This window comes from Canis lupus, chromosome 33 (genome assembly GCF_003254725.2).
Source record: "Canis lupus dingo isolate Sandy chromosome 33, ASM325472v2, whole genome shotgun sequence".
NCBI classification, from domain to species: domain Eukaryota; kingdom Metazoa; phylum Chordata; class Mammalia; order Carnivora; family Canidae; genus Canis; species Canis lupus.
Window position 1 is genome coordinate 6272675 of NC_064275.1, and position 15817 is coordinate 6288491.

A 15817-nucleotide genomic window follows, 5' to 3' on the forward strand; every position below is an offset into this window, starting at 1 on the left:
CATAGGAAAGAGCAAGAAGTGGAGATTAGGTAGGAGGCAGAAAACAGGAATCTGAAAGCCTGTATACAGAGTTGTTAGGCCCTAGGTGTCTACTCTACTCTGTAGCATCAGATGACTGCCTCCCTTCTTCAATTCCAGGAGCCTGAAGGAATTTGTTTCAGAGAAACTGAGTTAGCGAGACTTGAGACTGAAACACCAAGCACGGAGGAGGGCAAGCATGAGATTCCAGACTGAAGATAAAGACATTAAGTGTAAGTCTGAATTTTAAGTAGTTAGATCCCAGCCTCTTTGTCAAACCTGCCTCCTGATCATTAGCAGCGAGGCTAACAATCCCCAGGCATAAGGTTAGAGGAGCTAGAAAACTGATATACACACACTGACATCTGTTGCATCTGAGATGGGAATATCAATTGTTCATCCAGTTATTAAAGGAAGCTCACTACTTGGCATGCCACACCCATGGCACACAGAACTCTAGTCAGCGTTGAGTTTCATAGTCTTGTAGAGAGCAAAGATCAACACATATTCAAAGCCTCCAATATGGAAAAGAGAGACCAAAGCAAACCAAGCAAATCTAATAAAAGAAACAGAAAACAGAGATAATGCAGAGAGATATTTAAATAAATTAATATTTAATAGCTTCAGATAGTTAAGATGTTGTTGTAATCATGAAATAAAAACATATGTTACAAAAAAGAGAAAAAGGAAAACAAGAACTCTCAAATTAAAATCAAATAGCTGAAACTTAAAGGGAAAAAAAAAGGTAAAATATGTAGCAAAATAAGGCAAGAGGATTATCCAGAAAGTAGGATTAAAATTCAAAGAAGAGGAATATTAGAGTAAAAATGGTGTAAAAATTACAGGGTTAGCATCTAATAGTAATTAAAGAGAAAATAATGAATAAATTATCAAATACAACTGAAAGACATAAAAGTACAGATAAATAATTTGAGTATGCTCAGACCAATGCATGTGGAAACAACCATACTTAAAGAAATAAAAACTAAAAAAAGTGGAAAATTCCAGTGTGTGTAGTACACCATTAAGGTCTAGTTTAGAAAGTGTTAGTTGAGTTTATACTAATAGAAATTCTATTGTTCCCAATAAAACCTTTTTAAACTGAGATAATTTTCTTTACTGATTCCCTAATCTATCCTAATGGTTCAAAATCTCTAGTTCTTATTCCATAATAAGGAGTTGATTACATAAAACCTTCCAGACAATACTGGTCTCCCTGTCCAAAGTGCTGAATCTCACTCAAAACAAACATTAAAATCTATTCTACTTATTTGGGTCTGGCATCCATAACCCACTTTAGCACAAATTAGTTGTCAAATTTGAAAACATCCTAATTCCATGGTCACATATGCAGTTTGGAAAGTTCTTACAAATCCTAAGCTTGTATTTTGACTTCTGATGTGACTTACTTTTTAAAAACTTATTTCTTGAGAATATCTGAATCTTTTCTCCAATCAGATGGATGGTATATTCAGATTATGTACATTCAGTTAATTCCTTTTACATTTTCTTTTGAATAACATGCAAAAAGAACTAGCTCTCCATTTTTTCTTATTTAGAAAAATGGGATTTTCATTAAAATCTTCAATAACAGAGACCCACTATCACTTATTGAAAATATCTTCCTTCGTCATGTTTCTAAAATTATACTACCTAGTAGTGCATTTGTAATATACAAAACTTTACATCAAGCTTTGTCTATCTTAAATTTAGCTATTTTCATTTGCTTTCTATTGGTGTCAGGTGAACACAAAAACCCTACCCACCAAAGAAAGTGGGAGAAAAGATATTCTTCATCTGATATTCATTTGAGGGCCTTCTAGGATATTTAACATAGAGATTTTTTAAAAGATTTTATTTATTTATTCATGAGAGACACGAGAGAGGCAGGGACATAGGCAGGGGGAGAAGCAGGCTCCCCGCGGGGAGCCCTATGTGGGACTCGATTCCAGGACCCGAGGATCACGACCAGAGCCGAAGGCAGACGCTCAACCACTGAGCCAACCAGGCATCCTAACATAGAGATTTAGTAAAATTTCTTCCCTCCGATATTTCCTTCTTAGAATTGTCTCTGAGTTTTAACACCTGTGTGTGTCTAGGCTAAAAATGCATCTGTTAACATCATAAGGTGATTGCCTACCATAAAATCATGGTTATACATATTGCCTCCTGATTCTCAGTGACTAATAATGAAATAACTTAGACTTTTTCTTTGATACTAATTAATTTGAGAGCAGTTTCTAGAACATTGCAAATACCTAAATATCTGTTCCCCTTCTAAAGGAATCTATTAAAATTAAAACTATAAGATTTGAAAATAAGGAAACAGATCTACCCTGTACTAAGATTTCAATTTATTCTTGTGTAAGGAATGACTTAAAGAAAACATTGAATGAGTAGGTAAGTTATTGAAAGGCATAGTTTATTTTCTGACAGCTCTACAGAATTTGGAGGTGATGGATCTTTCACCAAATATTCAATGTGGAAAAAAGAGGAAGCAAAAATGGTTGAAATAAGCGATGATTAATAAATGTGACCCAAATAGCCACAGCTTCACCAGTTGTGGGTGTAAATTATGTATCTTTTACATAAATACCAAGCACTACATGTTTCTTAGTAGATCCCAAAGTTTGCAAGAATGACTTCAACCTCATCCCCTTATAGGCTGCCTGAAATTTCATTTGGTTTCCATTTTCTTCTACTGTGGTCTCCTCATCCAGCAGCCTCAAAACTGAGTCTTCTTTTTGTTCCCTCTCTCCATCAGTGATTCATAGCAATCTGCTGTTGGGGCTATATAAATCCCAAGCATATCAAAGTTGTCCTGTGATCTGTGACAGAGTAGTCAGGATACGTGTAAGGGAAGCCGTAAAGAAAAAACACTATTTCTTCAAGAAAAATGTTGCATTTTTTGTCTTCATAGCTTCCGAAGAAGATGATGTTATCTGGGCCTTACAACAATTTTTACCTGAAACTTTTATGCGATCAAGAACACTTTATCAGGGCTGAGGATAGGGTAGGAATAAAATTTATCTTTATCTCTTGTATCCCTTTCTATATCCACATTTTCCTTTTTAGGCATTCCGATATATACACACACGAATTCTATGTCAGCAAAATCTACAAAGGTCCTTATGTATATCATATTCATGCAAATATCTTAGGAATTGACAGACCGAATGTTTCTACAAACAGTATTCAGTATGGATCTAGCTAAGAGGCTTTGAGATATACAAAAAGAGAACAAGGTGTATAGAATCTATATGTGGTATTATGGGCTGATTGAGTCCTTCCAAAATTTATATGTTGAAATTCTAACCCTTAGTACCTCAGAATGTGACTGTACTGGGAAATAGATCATTAAGAGGTAATTAAGTTAAATTAGGCCATCAGAACAGGCTCTATTCCAATATGACTGGTGTATTTATAAGCAGAGAAAATTAAGACACAGATATGTACAAAAGACATTGGTAGAAAATCCCCATCGAGAAGCCAAGGAGGGAGGCTTCAAAAGAAACCAACTCTGGTTGATCTCCAACTTTTAGCCTCCATAACAGTAATTTCCAATCTTTAAGCCACCCAATCTGTAGTTCTTTGTTATGGTATCCCTAGCAATCTAATATATGTGGCATAAAATTTAAAGCAGCAGAAAAAATAAGATGATACAATGTCTGATACCTGGTAGATAGATATATGTTATTAGGAAGGGAGGAAAGTAAAAGTTTGATTCATTTCTTAAGAATTTGCTTCAGTACCCAAAGATCTCAGTTTTAAAGATTATAAGTAAACAAAAACTCATAGAGCTAGAAGACATAAGACTTTTTTTTTTTTTTTTTTTTTTTCAGTTAAGGTAATGGAGGCTCAGAGAGGTGAAGTTCCAAGTTCAGTTAAAGGAGGCTGCACCCAATTTTGGGAATGGAGCATAGTTAAAAAACTCAGAGGGAAGTGCCAGGAGTATGGCAATTAGGAAGGTGGAACACCCCAAACATGTTGTCCTCATAGCAGAATAGCCTAACAGAGAGTAGCCCTCTTTCTTTGAACACTACAATTTTGCCAACCAAATCTAACGCTTCTTCCTATTAGTTCCTCTCTCTATTGACTTTTTCTTCATTCCAAACTTAAAAAGAGATACATTTTTATGAATGATATATTTCTGAAAAGAGAACACTAACATGGGATAACTGAGTTGCTGAACCTGTGGCAACCTAAGTTACCCACTTTGATTTGTACCCATCCTTAATGTCAGAGTTCACACTAAGATGGTGACCTGGTAGGGGCTGTCTTTAGGAAATGCTAAAGCAAAAGTAAGTGAAGATTCTCCTCCTCTTATAGAGGAACATATTGGGAGGGAAAGTCATATGAATGACTAGTTTTTTTATTTGCCTCTCTCCCCCCCTCTTTGTTCATTGATTTTATTTCTTAAATTCCACATATGAGTAAAATCTTATGGTAGTTGTCTTTCTCTGTCATTTCACTTAGCATTAATACTCTATAGCTCCATCCATGTCATTGCAAATGACAAGATTTCATTATTTTTTATGGCTGAGTAATAATCCATTGCATATATGTACCACATATCATTTGATGAGTAAAAAAATGGACAGAAGACACAAATAGATATTTTTCTAAAGAAGACATGCAGATTGCCAAAAGACCCTTGAAAAGATGCTCAGCATCACAATCATAAGGGAAATACAAATCCAAGCTACAATGAGATATCACCTCACACCTGTCAGAACAGCTAAAATCAACACAAGAAACAACAGGTGTTGGCAAAGATATGGAAAAAGATAAATCCTCTTGCACTGCTGGTGGGAATGCAAACTGGTAGCCACATTGGAAAATAGTATGGAGTTTCTTTAAAAACTTAAAAATAGAACTACTCTATAATCCAGCAATTGCACTACTAAGTATTTACCCAAAGAATACAAAAAATACTAATTCAAAGCGACACATGCACCTCAATCTTTACGCATTATTTACAATAGCCAAATTATGGAAACAGTTCAAGTGAAAATCACTATATTTTTAACACCAAAAAGCCTTTGTGTAGACTCTCTTTCAAAGCTAAATATCCAAGTCACTGAAGCAAGATCAGTTTTTGTCTACTCTGTCCATTGTCTCAATTCCAGCTGTTTTGGAGCTCGATTCAAAAAGGAGGTAGTCAGATTTGGGTTCAGAGAATAAAATGCTCCTTTGTTTTCCTGGAATGTTAGGCTGAGGTAATACACCACATTTATAGAACCCTCCCCAAGGGGTAAAATGACAGGTTTTCCACTAAGAAATAATTGCTTTTGGAATGATAAGAAGGGAAGTTACTCTTACATAAGTATGTCTGTCCTGACTGGCTATAATTTTTGTTTTTAGTTTGCTCTTTTAGGTCAGATGAGATAAATCATCATATTCAGGCAGTTTAACTTTGTTCAGCAATAGTTTGATTTCTGGCATACTAAATCTACCTTAAGTGTTAAAATAAATTGGATCCAAGATTTACATTCAGGCAAAATCATAAAACTCTACCATATTTGAAAATGAGGTGATTGCCTACCAGCTTGAAAAGAATGATTATTTACTTCATTGTCTATTATTTCCTATGAACAGTATTTTTATTAATGACACATTCCCAAAAAAATTAAATGAGTCTAATACAAACACTTTATAAATTTACTGAGTATGGTAACAAGTAATTTTCATTTTCTAAGATTACATAAATAATGCATACATTGTTGTACCCAATGTCAGGAAATGATAAAGTTAAAGCCAGTTCTCATGACTTATTTTGGATCTTTTCTCTTTGACATTGAGACTACCTAATCAAAATCTGCTTCTGATCCCATTTCTCCCTGAATTGTTTCTCTGATTCAGGAAATACATCTTCTTTTCAAAAACAGGTTCCAGTTTTTAACTTTTTTCTCTTCCTTTTCCCTGCTTTCTGGCTTTGTTTTATTTTTGTTCCCAATCATTCATTTTTAAAAAATGGTGTAAAGCATCTACTCTGCACACTAGCACAAGCATACAATTATATACACAGGTGTACATATGCATACCTGAGGATATAAAGGCTTACAAAGATATAAAGAAACTTACAAGAACTTAGCGTCTACACTTCCAAACTCCTACCAAGCCTTTTGCATAACACATAAAATTCTTCATGATCTGGCATCTTCCTACTAATTCATTCTTAACTCATCCACTTCCTCTCCTTACACTCCAGAAATATTGAACTGCTTCTAGTACCTCTCCTCTGGATATCTTTGAACATGATGTACACCTTAAATAGAACAAATCCAAATCCTCCTTATCCATATGTCCTTTCTCTAGAGCCTCTATGAGCCTCAATGAGTTCAATAGCCCTCTCTTCTGAGAAGCCTTCCATGAGCAATTCCAAGAGTCTCAACTCCTCCTAAGCTTTTATTCTTTCTATATCTCTCTCATCCAGACTGTGACTTCTGTGAAGGTAAAGACCATGAACATGATCTTTAATACACCTCTGTTTCCTCAACCCTTAAGATAATTCCTAGCATGCAATAGATGGTTAATAAATACCTAATTAAAAACTATCAAGGGAATAAATTTCTCATGCAGAAGAATCTCCTTTATTGTTCAATGCAGACCCCTGAGAGGGTATACCCACTAATGAAATTCTTTTGGGGGATCCCTGGGTGGCACAGCGGTTTAGCGCCTGCCTTTGGACCAGGGCGCGATCCTGGAGACCCAGGATCGAATCCCACGTCAGGCTCCCGGCATGGAGCCTGCTTCTCCCTCTGCCTATGTCTCTGCCCCTCTCTCTCTCTGTGTGTGTGTGACTATCATAAATAAATAAAAATTAAAAAAAAAAAAAAAGAAATTCTTTTGGTATTCATGAGTTACTACCCCAGCAGATTCCTAACACAAATCATGCTCTCTAATGCCAAAAGTGTTGCCCTTAAGAGAGAAAAAAGATATATTGAGACTTGGCATTGATAGAAATAATGGCATACAGAATGGATAGACATGATTAAAATACAAGTGCTACACGTAAGGCATGATATAAGTTAAATCAAGACTTTATGAGCTTGTCTAGGGACATGGATGTTCAGTAAGCCTTTTTTTCTCTCTGATAGACTATAAGACCAACAAAAATGGACATAAATTTGAATATTTGGAACTCTACCAAGCTAGGTGCCTTAGAAACACTAAAGAATTGTTGTCTATAGTAGCAGCTTGAAAAACACAAATCTATTATCACACTAGTTACTCTGCTCCATGTTTCAGAAGGTCAAAATCAAGGTGTTGGCCAGCAGGGCTGTTAGTGTTGGCCAGCAGGGCTGTTAGCAGAAGACCCTGGGAATAATCTCCTTCCAAGCTCATTTAGGTTGTGGGCAGAATTCAATTTCTTGCAAATTAGGATTAAGGTCCTTGCTTCTTTGCTGACTGTCAGACAAGGGCTGCCCTCAGTTTTGAGAAGCTTCTCTGTAGATCTTGCATGTTGCCCAGTCATTTTTAAAAGCAGAAAAAGCATGCTGAATTCTCACACTTAATTCTCTTCTGATTCCTTCTCCTATCACCTCCCTGTAGTGTTTCTTGTGCTGCATATCTCTTCTGCTTCCAGAGAAAGCTGGGTTTTAAGAACTGCTCTGATTAAATCAAGGCTAGCTGGATAATCCAGGATAATCTCCTCACTTAATGGTCTGTAATCTCCATCATGTCTACAAGGTCTCATTTGCCCTGTAATATAACATATTTAAACATACTTGGAATTAGAGCACAGGCATTTCTGAGGACCACCATTCTGCCTATCACAGTGCCAGTTCGAAATTATAGTTTTAAAATACTTGTTTACAAGGCAAAAACCTAATTTTATATTAATAAGTATACATGTTGGATTTATTAATTTGTTCATCTGGCTGAAACAGAGGAGAAAATTTAGGCAAAATATTTCCTGTATTTGTATTCTCTTTGATTTTTTTCTGCAATTCTAATTGGTTCATTCCTGGATCCATATTTGAACATAGTGCATTGGTAATTACGGAATTCTCCTCTGGGTGTGTTTGCCTAGACTCAAGCATATATACAGAGGTATGACGGTTGTTTATAAAATATTCTTTCACAGTTTAGTGCGTATATTTCTCTTTGTTGGCTGGTTGTTAAATAACCATGCATTAGGCAGTAATATTAAAAGCTAAACCTTATGTATCTTGTCTAAAGCATCATTAGTTTCCCAGACATGTGGTCCCATTCCTTTCAGGGATTCTGTTTGCACAAGTGTCTGCTGCAGAAATTTATTGCCAACCTGTTGAATTTATGGAAAGGAATGTTTTTGTCCAGATGTGTATCAACATTCCAGGACCTCGCCTATAGTCAGTGCATATTTGGTGTTCATATATTTATAAAATAAAAAATGAGGAAGAAAGGAAGAATATGAATGGGATCACAGAAAGCAGAACAGCAAATGCAAATTACATTTTCTTGACTGTCATTAGACTTAAAACTTAATGTAATTTAAAAACTCATAAAACTCAACATCATAAAGTGAAAATTTTGTCATTTGTATTATGCATTAACTTCTCTTTAAAAGAGTAACATTTCTTATAGGCAAGGTCCTTAAGGCAAGTTTTAAATGTTAATTTTTTCACTTTTTCAATCCTAAAGATGAATAAAACACTCCAACATTGAGATAAGCACTATATAGCTTTGAAGGAGAATGAATAAGGCTGAATCTTACAGTATTGGACTAGGGAAGATGCATGCTAATTTGTTTAAAAAAAAAAAAAAAGCAAAAACAAACCACAAAGAAGTCAGGTCCCTTAAGAAAGGACACTGCAATAGAATACAAGTAAATAACACAGCAATTTCCCCATTCCTTCCCCAGAAAGGCTTTTCTTAGGTAGTTGTAAGCTGAGGAAAGGGAATATGTAAACATTTTTGAGGGATGTTGGAAATGAAACTTGAGTGAACACTGCATTGATTACTTTTACTCAAAAGTGTAAAAAGGAAAACAAATGCATTTCAGCAGGATACTGCTTTCTATGGGTCAATGAGTCAGAAGGGAAAAAAAAAGGATTAATTAAAAGCAATCTCCTAAATAACATTAACACCAATTCAATAATATTATGGACAATTTGGATACTGGAAGATTAGAGTATATACTATATTTTATAACAAATTATTGTTAGAAATAAAAAGATGTGTGGCTCTATAACTAATACATTTCAAGTAATATTTGATGAGAAATTCTCATATCTAAATTTCTTTATGGAATGTCCATCTTTTCTCTTAAAACTTTAGTTTAGACATTAGATATTATAACATACATTTTAAACATCATGATAGGGACATTAAAAAGGTGAATATTGGGGCCCTTGGGTGGTGCAGTCAGTTAAACATGCAACTCTTGGTTCTAGCTCAGGTCATGATCTCAGGGTCCTGAGAGGGAGCCCTGCCTTGTCCCCATGCTCAGTGTGGAGTCTGCTTGAGGTCCTCCTTCTCCCTGTACTCCTTCCTCTCATGTGCATTTTTTGCACTCTCTCTCAAATAAATAAATAAATCTTAAAAATAAATAAGTAAAATAAAAGAGGTGAATATTAGTGAAAATGTATCCTTGCAGAAGAAATAGTTAAGGCAAATGCCTTATAAGGAGCATAATGGTACCTTGGAAGGAAATCAAGAGAGTCAGTATGGTTAGAGCAAAATGATTTTTGCTATCTTTGCAGGGGCAAAGATTATAGAAGACGGAGGTCAGAGAAGTAATGGGAAAGGAGGGTCAGGTCAAGTAGATACTTTGTAGGAATTTTAAAGACTTTGGCTTTATCTAAGGGAAGCAGGGATACATGATTACATTTTGAGCAAAAAGTGCCATTGACCTGACTTATGCTTTCAAAGGATATTCTTGAAGTCAGTGTTGGTAATGAATTGCAAAGGGACAAAGACAGAAGTAGGAAAATAGTTTGGAAGCCACTGTAACCATTCAGGTGAGAGTTGATAATAGTTCAGACATTTGCAATAGAAAAGGAAGTGGTAAGAAGTAGTTATGTTACATGCATGTTGAGGCTTATTCCAACAGGTATTTCCTGATATCTACGGAGTATAAGAAGAGGGGGTCAAAAGCTCATAAGTTCTAGTCTAAGTAACTTGAAGGAGGCTATCAACCAAAATGGGGAAGGCTGCAAATAGATGAGATAGGAGATGAAAAACCAAGAGTTTGGTTTCAGACATGTTGAATATGTCCACTAGCCATCCAAGTAGAGACGGCAGGTACATAGTTGTATATATGAGTATGGGATTCTAGAGTGAAGTTTGGTTTGGAGATATAAATTTGAAATCTTCAGCCTGAGGTGATATTTAAAGACACAGGATTGGATGAGACTGCATTGGAAGTCAACAAACATGAAGAAGAGAATAGGACCAATGACAGACATGCAATACTCCAGCATTAAGAGATTGGAAGATAAGGAGGGGCTGGTGAGGGGATCTGAGAAAGTAAAACCAATAAGATTTAAAAAACAAAAAACAAAAATATTCTGGGAAATAAAAATCTAGTGAAGTAAATGTATTAAGAAAAATTGAATGATCATTAGGATAGGTCACATAATAAAAAATGCAAATTGATTAGACTTTCAGCAGTGTGGAGATTATTGGTGACATTGGTAAGAGCAAGTTCAGAGGATTGGGGACAGTGACAGCTTGACAGGAATGAGTTTAAGAGAGAATTAGAGGTGAAGAGTTGGAGATACTAAAAATGAAGGAACATTTCATGAAGGACCTAGGGAGGGGCATAGAGGAAAACAACTTAGCAAATAAGGAGCATTTAGCAAATAAGGATCCATTTCAACTTAATTTTTATGAATGGTATGAGATAGAGGTCATCAGGTGTCCTCCCCTCAAAAGATGGAAAGGTCCTTGCTACTGGATTACACTGAATTTGTTATTTATATATATATTACTAAAAAATATTTCAAAGATCATGCATTTTGATGTAGCTCTAAACTACCCCTACATGCATTGAGAGCCATACAATTTTGTAGTAAGAAGGAATTTTCAAAAATCTGTATTCAGCACTCCTTAGTTTATAAATGGGGAAATATAACACCAAAAAGGCAAAATCACTTGTTCCAGAGTGGAGTTTATGACAAACTTAAAAAAGAAAATATTTGGCATGTAATATAGTATTTACTGTTCATGGTGGCATTGTTGTATTCAAATTAAAATTAAATGATTTTTAATGAATATATTTGGCATATCATTAAGTAAATTTAAGGTGCATAGTATGCTACTTTGACATGTTTATATATTGTAATATGATTGCCAAAGTAGCAATATTTATCTCATTACAATATTATAGTACAATACTGCCTATATTCACTACATGTGCATTAATTCTCTACGGCTTATTGACTACTCATTCAAATATCCTTAAATACCATGATTTTATCTCCCTACCCCTCATCTGATGGTAAATACCATTTTACTATGAGTTTGGCTTTTTTAGATTCCACATATAACTGATATCATACAGTACTTTTCTTTCTCTGACTTACCTCACTTTGCATAATGTGCTCAAGGTTGCAAAAAGCAGGATATCCTCTTCTGTCATGGCTGAATAATATTCCACTGTGTATAAACACCACATCTTTTTTATCCACTCATCCATTGATGGACATTAAAGCTGTTTCCATATTTTGACTATTGCGAATAATGCTGCAACAAACATGGGAATACGGATATCTCTTCAAAATATTGTTTTCCTTTCCTTTGGGTACATACTCAAGAGCGGAATTGCTAGATTGTATAGTAGGTCTATTTTTAATTTTTTGAGGAATCTCCATATTGTCCTAGACAGTGGTTGAACAAACAATAACATTTACGGCTCTCGTCACAATCTTTGCCAACCCCTGTTGTTTTGTCTCCTTAAAAACAGCCAGTCTATTGAGTGTGAGGTAAAATCTCATTTCTATTTTGATTTGCAATTCCCTGATGATTAGCGATGTGGAGCATCTTTTAATGGGATGTTTTGATATCCTTTTTGGAAAAAATGCCTACTTGGTTTTTCTGCCTGGTTTTTAGTCAGATTGGGAGTTCTTTATTGTTGTTTTTAATTTTGTGAGTTTTTTATATATTTTGAATATTAACCTCTTAGCTAATATATGGCTTACAAAAATTTTTCCCATTATTTAGGCTGTCTTTTCATTTTGTTTATTTTCCTGTGCAGAAGCATTTGAGTTTGATGTAATCTTACATGTTAATTTTTGCTTTTGTTTGTGCTTTTGGTACCATGTCCAAAAACAAAATCATTGCCAAGTCCGTTGTTGAGGAGCTTATTCTAAGAATTTTATGGTATCAAGCTTCATGTTTAAGTTTCTGATCCATTTCAAGTTAATTTTTATGAATGGTATGAGGTAAAGGTCTAATTTCATTGTTCTGCCTGTGTTTCCTTCAGTTTTCCCAGCACCATTTGTTGGAGAGACTATCATTTCCTCATTGGATATTCTTGGCTCTCTTGTCAAATATTAGAAGACTATTTAAGCTGAAATTTAATGCTGGGTTCTCTATTCTAGTTTCATTGGTCTACGCATCTATTTTTGTGCCAATACCATTTCTATTTATTATTACGGTTTTGTAGTATAGTTTAAAATCAGGAAATATAAGACCTCCAGTTTTGTTCTTTTTTTCTCAGGATTGCTTTGACTATTCAGGGTCTTTTGTGATTGTACACAAATTTTAATATTGTATTTTCTACTTCTGCCAAGATGACTTTGGGATTTTGCTGGACATGGGGTTGAATTTTTGGATGACTTTGGGTAGTATAGACACTTTAACACATTAATTCCTCCATGATCATGAATGCCTTTCCATTTTTGTGTGTCTTTTAAATATTTTTCAGTAAAGTCCTATTTTTTTATTCCACAGATATTTCACTTCTGTTAAATTTATCCAAGTATTTTACTTTTTTTAATTTTAAAATGTACTTATTTTGTATTAATATTCTTTTTATTTAGCTTTTATTTAAATTCCAGTTAGTTAACATACAGTGTCAGATTAGTTTCAGATGTACAATTTAGTGATCAACACTTACATACAATACCTGGTGCTCATCACAACAAGTACATTCTTTAATACCTAACACCTATTTAACCCATAACCCCATCCACCTTCCCTCTATTAACCATTAGTTTGTTCTCTATAGTTAAGAATCTATTTCTTGATTTGCCTCTCTTCCCCCTATAATCACGTTTTCTCCCTTAAATTCCATATATGGATGAAATCCTATAGCATTTGTCTTTCTCTTATTTATTTCAATTAACATAATACTCTCTAGCTCCACCCACATCATTCCAAATGGTAAGATGTCATTCTTCTTTAAGGCTGAGTAATATTCCATTGTGTATATACCAATTCTCTTTATCTGTTCAAAAGTCAATGGACATTTGGGATCTTTCCATAATTTGGCTATTATAGATAGTCCTGCACTATATTACACACACACACACACACACACACACACACACACGAATAAGGTGAAGCAAATAACCTAATAGAAATTGGTCAAAATATCAATGGGAAATTCATAAAACAGGGAATTCTAATGAATATTTGGAAAAAATGTTAATTTCAGGTATAATCAAAGAGATGCAAAAAAACCAAAAGTTTTTTCACAATAGCATTAGCAACATTTAAATCTGACAATACTGTTTTGGGGAAAATATTGGGTATATAACTTATTCATATATCACTACTGACAGAGTAAATTTTTACTATCATTTTGGAGAAGACAGCTCTTCATAAAATTATAAGGATATGTACTCCACAATCCAGATATATTCTGGTATATTCTCTGGAGAAGCTAAAAACATCGTCATAAGGAAACAAGTGCAAGACTATTAATTGTAGCGTGCTGTATTAAAAAAAAAAAAAACGTGTAAGTTAAAGAGAAAGAAATTGTATTAATATCTTGGAATAGAATAATAAATCTAAAAGTAACTATCAGTAAGCATGATTATCAGAAACATAAAATTAAGTGTGAAAAGACAAGAAGTTATTAGGGTATACACTTAAAAATAAAAAAAATCATATTTTATTTTATTTATTTATATATATATAAATTTATATATATATATTTATATATATATATATGAACTGGATGTTATTAGGGTATACACTTAAAAATAAAAAAAATCATATTTTATTTTATTTATTTATATATATATATATATATATATATTTATATATATATATATATGAACTGGATGGGCATACACCAAATCTATGTTAGTGGCTGTTGTTAGAATCGGGGAAGAGAAATCAGCCCAGGGTCATATTTTAAGCAAACACTAGCTTTATCTATAATACCTACTTTGAGAAATTGGAAGAGAAATATGATAACATAGAGGAGTCAAGTTATAAATTATTTCTTTTTACTTTTTCTGTATGCTTAAACTTTAACCCAATTATTGATAATGTATTAATAAGAGATTTCCAAAATGTATTTATTTAAATTATATACTTGAAAAATACATATTCACATGTATATGTTTATATATATACATGTGCATACACATGCTATATGAATGTATATTTTAAAAATTATGTATGTATATGTATACATACACACAAAATAAAAACAAACATCCTTCCTGATCAGAAACAGAACTTACCTATCTGCAAAGCACTGGGAAGAGTTTGAGCCAAAGGCCTATTGAATACAATATAATTGGAAGCAGGCATTCAGAATGAGGTATTTGGCCCTGTAGGAAACAGGAATAAAATATGTTCCACACAAAATTATAGGGGACCTGAGTCAGGTTTACTACTTAATGCCAAGGACTAGGGAGGGGCTGCACTGTTTGTAAGAACAGGCTGAAAATAATGTTGTTCAATAGCAGCCTAAGGCTATATCTTAAATAGAATTGAATCTAAGGATTGCTGTAGTTAGACACAACAACTGCAAATTATATTGCAATCTTAACCACCAAAAATTAATACCAAAATGCCTTTATAAGACCTAGTTCTGAAAGAGGGTTCAGAAAGACAGGTAGAAAAAATTGCAGATTATTAGAAAATAAAATACTCTTATTTAAAAAGGGCCTGCAAAACAAAATTGCAAAACATCTGAAGCTTATTAGTGAAAAAGAAAGATAAGCAAAAAAAATCAATATGTATTCATTCTGGATAAAACAGTATTACAAACAGTGCATGACTTTGGAAAAGGATGAATCAGATATTTTTTTAAAAATGAAAAAAAAAATCTTTTAATCTCAATAAATGGGGTGAATTTTATATGGAACACAATCAAAGAGAGAATTAGTAAAATTGTAGATTGTATTGAAGAATTTATCCAGAATTCACAACAGAAAGATAAGGAGACTTTAAAAATATTAAAAATTGTGAGGCGCCTCTGTGGCTCAGTTGGTTAAGCATCCAACTTTGATTTTATCTCAAGTCTTGAGCTCAGGGTTATGAGTTCAGGCCCTGTTTTGGGCTCCATACTTAAAAAAAAATTAAAAGTTGCTAAAATATATGAAGAATAATTTTAGATGCTTGAACACATGTAGATTGAAAACAGGTTTCAGTTATACCTTTAATTGTGAAGGCAAAATACAGACAACTTCAGAAATACAAAAATTAAAAGTCTTTATTCCTACCCCTCTTCTAATCATTACTGAATTTGGATATCACATTAGGATATGATTAAGCAATAAGAAAAAAAATAAGCACTAAGAAAAGTAAACACATAAGGAAAGCAAAAGTTAAACTACATATTGAACACAATAATAAAATATATTGATATATTTAATAAACTAATAACTATAAAGTAATGCATTTTTGG

The 15817-nt window shown here is 33.7% G+C and overlaps 1 long non-coding RNA gene across 1 annotated transcript in view; it reads right to left on the bottom strand.

Annotated features, from left to right (window-relative positions):
• The window catches only part of LOC112640497 (uncharacterized), a 374890-nt gene that overhangs the window by 85803 nt on the left and 273270 nt on the right, over window positions 1-15817 (bottom strand). The window contains exon 17 of the long non-coding RNA XR_007407911.1: window positions 11532-11691. This is a non-coding gene — a long non-coding RNA (uncharacterized LOC112640497). The remainder of the gene's footprint in view (window positions 1-11531; window positions 11692-15817) is intronic.